The sequence below is a fragment of the Trifolium pratense genome, linkage group LG2 (genome assembly GCF_020283565.1).
Source record: "Trifolium pratense cultivar HEN17-A07 linkage group LG2, ARS_RC_1.1, whole genome shotgun sequence".
NCBI lineage: Eukaryota > Viridiplantae > Streptophyta > Magnoliopsida > Fabales > Fabaceae > Trifolium > Trifolium pratense.
Genome location: NC_060060.1, coordinates 66,228,594 through 66,237,110, shown reverse-complemented (window position 1 = coordinate 66,237,110; position 8,517 = coordinate 66,228,594). Strand labels below are relative to the sequence as shown.

At 33.2% G+C, this 8,517-nt stretch overlaps 1 pseudogene; it reads right to left on the bottom strand.

The window, feature by feature from the left end:
- Nucleotides 1-1,879: 1,879 nt before the first annotated feature.
- LOC123906354 lies at nucleotides 1,880-5,891 on the bottom strand (annotated as a pseudogene).
- Nucleotides 5,892-8,517: the final 2,626 nt, after the last annotated feature.

Sequence of the window (8,517 nt, the reverse complement as noted above, 5' to 3'; positions counted from 1 at the left end):
TAAAGAAGAAAACTAGAACGGAACTTAATAATATTAAATAAAAAGAAATCACAATCCTAAATGCTAGTCAATGAAATTAAATTTTTTAATATAATATATCGGTCAAAGTCAACCAAATTTTTTAATAAAATACTATAACAATAAACCTACACATTTTTTATACTATATTCATTTATTCTTTCCTAAATACACACCTCCTATAAATATATGTTTATCTTTTAACAATCTTTTTAACCTTATCATTTGCGAAGATTAACTGAACGTGCAATGTCTCCATTTACTCAAAAGTTTTTCTTGTTGTGTGTTTTGATGTTGCTATTGGATCACAATGTTCTTGGAGTGCGTGTGAATGTTGCTAACTCTTTAGAAGGTAATTTGGACTTAACGATTCATTGCAAATCTCAACAACGTGATCTTGGAGCTCAACTTCTTCATCACGGTGCTAGTTTTGGTTGGGATACTGGATTTGATGTCGATGAGAGAATATATTATTGTTCTTTTCAATGGAATAATGAGTTGCATTTGCATCGATATGATATATACTCAGCAGGTAGAGATTCATGTTTTCCTACTTGCAATTGGTATATAACCAAATCAGGACCATGCATGGTTCTATCTCCCGGTTCTGCTACTTGTCATTCATGGAATAATTAAAATGCTATATGTATTTTAATTTCTTAATAAACGTTTTACTTGAATAATGTATTTTGAATATGATGTATTATCTATCTTAAATCTTCTTGATGGAATCGTTCAAAATATATTAATCATTTTCCCAAATAAAATAGGATGTATTTTGCCATTTTATTGTTTTTTTATTTAAAAAATATATATAATTGTTTCAATTTTAAGTACTAGGCTACTTTACGTAATGAAATATTTAAATTTATTTTTCTTAACAGTTTTTAAGCATGTAATATTCATTTTCACAAGTGATACCGACCAACTACACACATATCTAGTTTGGAAGCATTCACCTCACACTTCCATTCATGCATGCTCAACATAATATTACAGTTTTTTTTTTTGTTTACAGAAACATGATATTGTACTTAACTACTAATATTATTGATTATAAAAATAAAAAAAAAACTAATATTATTTTTATAAAGATAATATCAAGTATTAACTTGCTTTTTTAATTCATTATTGTTTTTAATTCATTTTAAATAAACTCCCCAAACTCATGTTGAGGTTATATTCTTTGAGTGCATTAGTGATTACATGATAACAAATTAAGCTTACTTGATATACAAATACATTCACAAGCAAAGAAGTTCCAAGGTGATTTTTTGGCAAAATATTTTGAATATGGATGAAAGAGAAGAGTTTTATGATGAATTAGAATGCACTAAGCTTATTTGGAGTCTAATTGGAAGATAGTCTCCAATACAAAATCTGTTTCATTCTATCCTCTTGATAACTAAATATTTTATCTTCTTATGTTTCACCGAAGATACCGCAATTTTGTTGCGAATAAGGTAAGAACATATGTCTAAGTAAGAGGCAAATAAAACTTTACACAAATTGCACATGTGATAGTTAATATGATAAGAGAGGTAAATGGAGTCATGCAATTTTTAAACATTTATCTTTTGAAAAACAATTGCAATGGATCCAAACAAGAAGAAAGAGATTGTTTATGATCTTATTACATTTAGTAAGTCTAAAGAGTATATATATGCAGGAATTGTTAAACATTAGAAGAGGGATAGGATTAGGAAAATCATCATAGTTGTTGCAATTGTTAGTTTTTTGAAGCATGATATATATGACATTTAGTTAACTAAAGCAAGTAAAGAACTTTAATAGCCTTTTTTTTGGGTCAGTGTGCAAACAATTGCATTCTTGATGGTGAAGCAAGTTTTTAGCAACAAAGACTATACTGACACATGCAATGCAATCAAATGGAGGATGTAATAGAAGTAAATGACAAAGGAACATCGTATGAAAAAAAGGCTATCAGTAACTTTTATAGAGCTGTGAAAATCCATAAGACCCTTAAAAAGGAACATTTTCCATAAAGACCCTTTTCCACAATCATATGTAACACATAACCAGAACAGATCATCCAATGAAAGTGGTAGTGAACAGAATAAACAACACATCCTATGATAGTAAATAATGAAAATATACGAAACTCATGTGCTATTTCTAACTTGCCAAACTCTTGAAACTCATCCTCAAATGTATCTCTAGCATTGAATTCAGTTTCTCATAAACAGCATCTAGTTGATCTTCCTTACACAGTTTCTGCAACTTTTGATTCCCCAATTTTCTTTCCAACTAATCATGTTCTCTCAAAAGACTATTTACCAAATTGCAAGAATGGAAAAATATATATACACCTTAATTTTACTGTGATGAAGACATGTTTTGGTTATCAACTTATATATAGACACCTTAATGCTGCAAATTCAGAAGCTTAATTTTGCACCTACCTCTAAATAATAAAGTAATGCCTAACAAAAACAGCTCTTAATTAGAGGCTATTGCCACACTGCAGAGAAGTGGAAACAGATACAATCTGCCACAGCACTTCCACAGCTGATTCAAGCTTTTCTGCTGCACATTTCTCAGTACATTTAACTAACACTGATGCATCTAATTAACATTATATTGACATGTTTTGTGCTTCTAATGCATTGATGTGAAGTAAAGCTAATACCTAGCTAATTACAGATGATCAGAACAACAATAAATTAAAGTTATACAAAATGCCAATCAAAACCTTTAATAGCTGTGAAAACCTTATAGGAGAGCAAGGTAACCCATGGCAGCACCAACTTTCAGAGCTGTGAAAACTCATCATATGCTGTGAATCCGTTATCAAATTAAATTGTTGAGAAAATTGAAGAAAAAATAATCAAGCAAATTCGAATTAAAATCACACCAAAATAGATACAAGCCCATAATAAATCTTCAATAAAAGTCAGACTTTAGAGTCAAGTGTGTACTATTATACATATATGAGCATAAGTGTTGAGACCATTCCAAACACTAAAACATTCTTGGAGCTTTCACTGTCATTTCCAGCTAAATGCTATAGGACTTCTAACAATAGTCTTTCCGTCAGACCATTCCAAACTTCCAAAACTTTGAGAGATATTTGGTTTCGAACCAGATGTGGTAAATGTAATTGTGGATAACTTTTTCTCTTTTCTCTTGAAACTTAACACTTCTGGTTCAACCGAGATCTTGACAAATGGAGCATTTGATTTAATTGATACCTTGTATGTTCCTGCCGCACCCACATTAGTAAGAGTCCGCGTGTGTTTAATCTTCTTTGTACCATGCCCGGCCTCAAAGACCACAGAAAATGAAGGGTAATTAAGGTTTGTTACATTGTAATGTTTCTTTGGGTCACATGTGAAGTTTCTCCTCACCACTACTTCCATATCAGAAGCTGAGTAGTTTAATGCGCAGAGGAAGCTCAAGTAGTCGTCCACCGTCAGATCATAGACAAGTCCGGGATTTAATGCAAGAACGGGGTCCACATGTCCAGCCCCAAAATCAAACGGTGTCGCTGGCTGTTTGTCACTACCGTCCAACAATGTCTTTGCGTTCTTGTAAGCCGTATAAGCCGTTGTCATCAGTGCAGATCGAATGGCAGCAGGGCTCCAATCTGGGTGAATCGACTTGACTAGAGTTGCTATCCCGCTCACATGAGGGCATGACATGGACGTGCCTGAGTAAATGTTGAAATCCACGCGCCTTGGATCCCAATCCTCATTAGTTGGACTCGCTTTCCTACTAAATGCTGCTAAGATGTTAATACCTGGAGCAATGACATCAGGCTTCAATATTTGCCAAGTTATTGAATTGGGGCCTCGTGAGCTAAGCATCGCAACGACAGGGGATGGCTGAATCCCAAGCTTTGTTGTTCTTTCAAATACAACTCTAGCCTTTGATTTATTAGGATCAGAATAAATCAGGTAATTCTTGATCGCTTCACCAGTTTTGAAGTTCACCGCTATTGCCGGCAAAATATGGGGTTCTGCCACCAATTCATATCCATCATAAGCCAACACCATGCCCAATCCACCAAGTGATTTTACTAAATATCCTTTCTCCTCCTCAGGAATCACTCCATAATCACACATTACAATCTTTCCTACAACTTTTTCTTTGACCAAGGAATTTGGCTCACACTTTTTAGCACCCCCTTCTTTACCATGAATGCTTGCATTCCCAGCATATATAATTGACACAGGAGTATCGGGAAAAGAACTACTGTCATCGTAAAGGGACACTCCTGAATAATATTTTCTGTTTCCGAGAGTGATATATGCAGGGAAATCTCGGTCAATCGTGCCAGCTCCCACTGTGGTAATCCAAGGTGCAACATTGGTGATCGTAGAAGCAGCGGGACCTGAGTTTCCTCCCCCACAAGATACTAGAATTCCATGCTCCATTGCTGCAAAGGCTCCGATTGCGAGAGGGTCCTCTACATAATCAATCGGAATAAATCCGATCGACAATGAAAGGACATTGACTTTGTCAGTTATAGCCTGATCTATTGCAGCTAGATAATCAGAACCAAAACAACTACCATCTTCCCAGCAAGCCTTGTAGATAGCAACTCTAGCCCTTGGGGCCATCCCACGTGCTGTACCGGCAGCGTAACCGAAAAGACTCGCATTTCTCACCGGAGATCCTACTGCTATGCTCGCTGTGTGGGTTCCATGGCCATAAGTGTCTCGTGGCGACCTAGATTCCTTGGTTTCATTGATAGGACTACCCTTGTCAGCCTCATAGCCCTTCAGAAAGAACCTTGCACCGATCAATTTCTTATTACAGTTCGAAGCTGTGAAATCAGTACCTGTTTCACATTTTCCTTTCCAAGTTCTGGGAATGGGACCATATCCGGTATCGTCGAAGCTCTTGCTTTCAGGCCAAACTCCGGAGTCTATAACACCAACAATTAGATCCTCCATGCTTCTACTTGATGATGATGATGATGATGATGCAGGGAACATGGCAGGAATTCTATCGAGTCCAAGGAACTCTGGAGTTCGGGTCGTTAAAAGCTTATACTTTTTATCTGGATAAACTTTCAGAATACCAGTTTGGGTCAACATTAACCTTGCTTCAGTAGGTGTTAAACTTGTTGAAAACCCATGAATTGCATCCTCGTAGGTGTAAATTATTTCTGATGTGTTAGATACAGACTTGAGAGTTGATTCATACCAATGAAAATGATGATTGAAGCTTGCCGGCATTTGTGACTTAGACATATGAACTATGTATGGAGTCTTTTCCTCATGATATATACTTTCCTCTAACTATAGAAACATTATAAACCACCAGAATCATAAAAAAAGTAAAAGACAGAGGTTTAGGTTTCTTCACTAGTTTCTTCATGCTAGCCTGCAGTTATTATAGCAAATACAAGAAAGATGAGTGGGTGGTGTGTTTGTGTGATAATTAAGTGATTATTTGAGTTTGGACATGAGAAAGAAAAAAAAGCAAAAAAAAAAAAAACAAACAAATGTAGGAAGCAGCATAATCAGAGTTTCATTTGCGTTGTGTAGGCAATGCAGTAGATTGTAGACTACAAAATCAAATATGAAGATGAATTTAGAAAATGTTACCTCAAATTTTGTTGATGAGTTTTGATTTCTTTAGTTGCTTATCTTCTTTCTTCACAAGCACAAAGCAAGCTGTTACAAAATGAGACAAATTTGTTAATGTAGGGATTTAATGTTTGTGGTAGCAGAATTTTAAGACCTGAGTTGGATGTAGCTTCAGGATTGTTGAAAGTTGAAAAAAGTTGGAAATATTCATAGCCTTAAAAGGAACTCACCATAGTCATATGAAGATGGAATTAGCTATTGATGAATAATAAGATTGAATTAGCTAGTTTCCCTTTGATCTCAACCTTCCCTGCAAAGTCACAAGACTAAATCTCTATAAATTAAATAAGACTTTAAGAGTTATTGCTAAATATGTAAGTTTTGCAGTAGAGAATAACACAAGCTAGGTATATGCTAGGCTTGCTAAAAATGTAATGTGATGTGAATGCTTAACGTTCACAAGACTTACTAAAGTGCACCATATTAATTAAAGTCCAACCGCACAATTTAAAAAAAAAAAAAATAATAATAAAATGGTTTAATTAAATATTTGGTCCCTTAGGTTTATTTTATATTTCAATTTGGTCTCTTACATTTAAAAAGTATCAATTTGGTCCCTTACGTTTCTATTATGTTTCAATTTAGTCTTTTCCGTCAATTTTGTCACATGTGGCAGTCAAATTGCATATGTGGACTGACACGTGGACACTTTGACACAGTGACACGTGTATAGTTCAAACGGTGTTAATGACAAAACTAACGGAAATGACTAAATTGAAACCTAATGAAAACGTAAGGGACCAAATTGATTCTTTTTAAACGTAAGGGACCAAATTAAAACCTTAAATAAACGTAAGGGACCAAAATGTGTAGTTAAACCTAATAAAATTGAAAGGGGGTAGTTGAATTGATTTGAGTTATAATAGTTCTACTTCTAAGGTGAAACCCTTACACGGAAGAAAATACACTCATCTTTCTTGTATTTGTTATAATAACATTGCTAGGCACAACACCACTGTCTTTTAAAACACACTCATCTTAGAACTTAGAGTGTGTTTTCTTCTTGTATTTAGATGTTAAAGAATTTCAAATTTCTAAGGTGAAACACTTATACAGAAGAAAATAATAATTAACAACTACTAATTTGGTTCGATGGCCCATGGGAGTAATAATTATAGAGTATTATTGTAAATTATAAAAAATTGTATTGAAAACAATTTTTTTCAAATCCTAAGGTCTGTTATTTTTTATTTTATTTTTTTGGTTGATATACGCAATGACAAAGTCATTGAAAATTCACACACACAAAGTGGACTGACCGAGGTTCGAATTCCGGTTCTAACATTCGACACTAACAATATCGGTATTTCTGACAGTTGAACTAAGATTTATAGACTAAGAACTGATATTTTTAGAATAATGCTCAATAATGTGAATAATGCATCCACAAAATAACACGAATGGCGTAGCATACTTTAGTTTTAAAATAAAATCATAATAATGAGCCACATTACACCGTTTAACCATGAGAAAGTCTAACTTAGACACAAACTCAACACCTTATTGTTACACACACTCACATAAAAAAGAAAAAATTACAATAATATTGATTGATGTGACTATATTATTTGTTAGTGGGGAACAGTTTGAACATGATATAAGAAACTGTATTCAAGTTTTGTCCGGTGAAATTCTAACTATATATTATGATATTTGACAAAAAGAAAAAAAAAAGAGAATTGTACATTGTATTTATTAGAAGATACAACTTGGAAAAAATATTACTAATATCACACTAAAAATAAAAAATTAAAATAATTTTGACACAATTGTTTTTTAGTTATATGACACTCATTGTGGAAGAGACTGAGTATATCGTAAATGTAGTCCAGTTTGTAGTTATTAGAGACATTAGAGGTTGAAGTTCAAATTTCAAATTTTTCGCTTCTTCATTGTGTTTGATCTGCTAAAACACAGGGGGACTGAACAACTTTTGTAGTACACTGTTTGATCTAGAAACTGGTTATGGGTCTGGACAAGATATGTAGCAAGGTATATGACAAAAACAATAATTTTTGTCCCTCACTTTATTTTTTAATATAAAAAATATGAAAATACGAAAAATATCCATTTTATTTTTAAATATTAAAAATATTATCGTTCTATCTCTATTCGATACAGTTTTGTCTTATCATGTACTATCTTATGCTATATTGTATTGTTATGTTCAGTACTTGCTAATTTGCGAATCAAACGCACCATAATGTAGTTCACTTTTTAATATTCTATGAAATGACTTAATAAAACTATTTATGCTACTTAATTTATTTTTTTGTTAAACTAATATATTTCACTTTTTTATTTTTTTTACTAATATATTAAAATCAATTACCACCAAAGTTAATAATTTATCCTTATTACTTTTAACCACGTTGCAAGTTTTATATCCTTCATTGTAATTTCACTAAAAAAATAAAAAATATATATAAGATAAATAAAAAAATAATAATAATTTTGGCATAATTGTTTTTTCGTACAAATGTCGTACATATCATGGGAAAAAGACAAGAGGGATATACAATTGCTAATGTTATGTATGATGATGTGTTCATTTTTTTTTCTTCTTTCAAATAGTCTGTGGCTTAAAATGGATTAGTAGGGTTATCGGGGTTTGAACTTCGATCGCCTGTATATATAATGTAATGTCTTCTCCAACCGAGTTAAACTCACGAAACTTACGTTTTCTAATAATAAAGTAATAATATCTCTTTATTTTTTTCGGTTTTTCACCACCAATTTAATCTTGTTCGGAGGTCAGTTCTGACATCAAGTGGTTCCAGCTCCCTCCCGATCGCAGTTGCGGGGATCAAACTGCGGTCCTCCCTACCAAGTTCAGCGTCAATCACCACTGAACCAACTGACGATTGGTTGTAATAATATC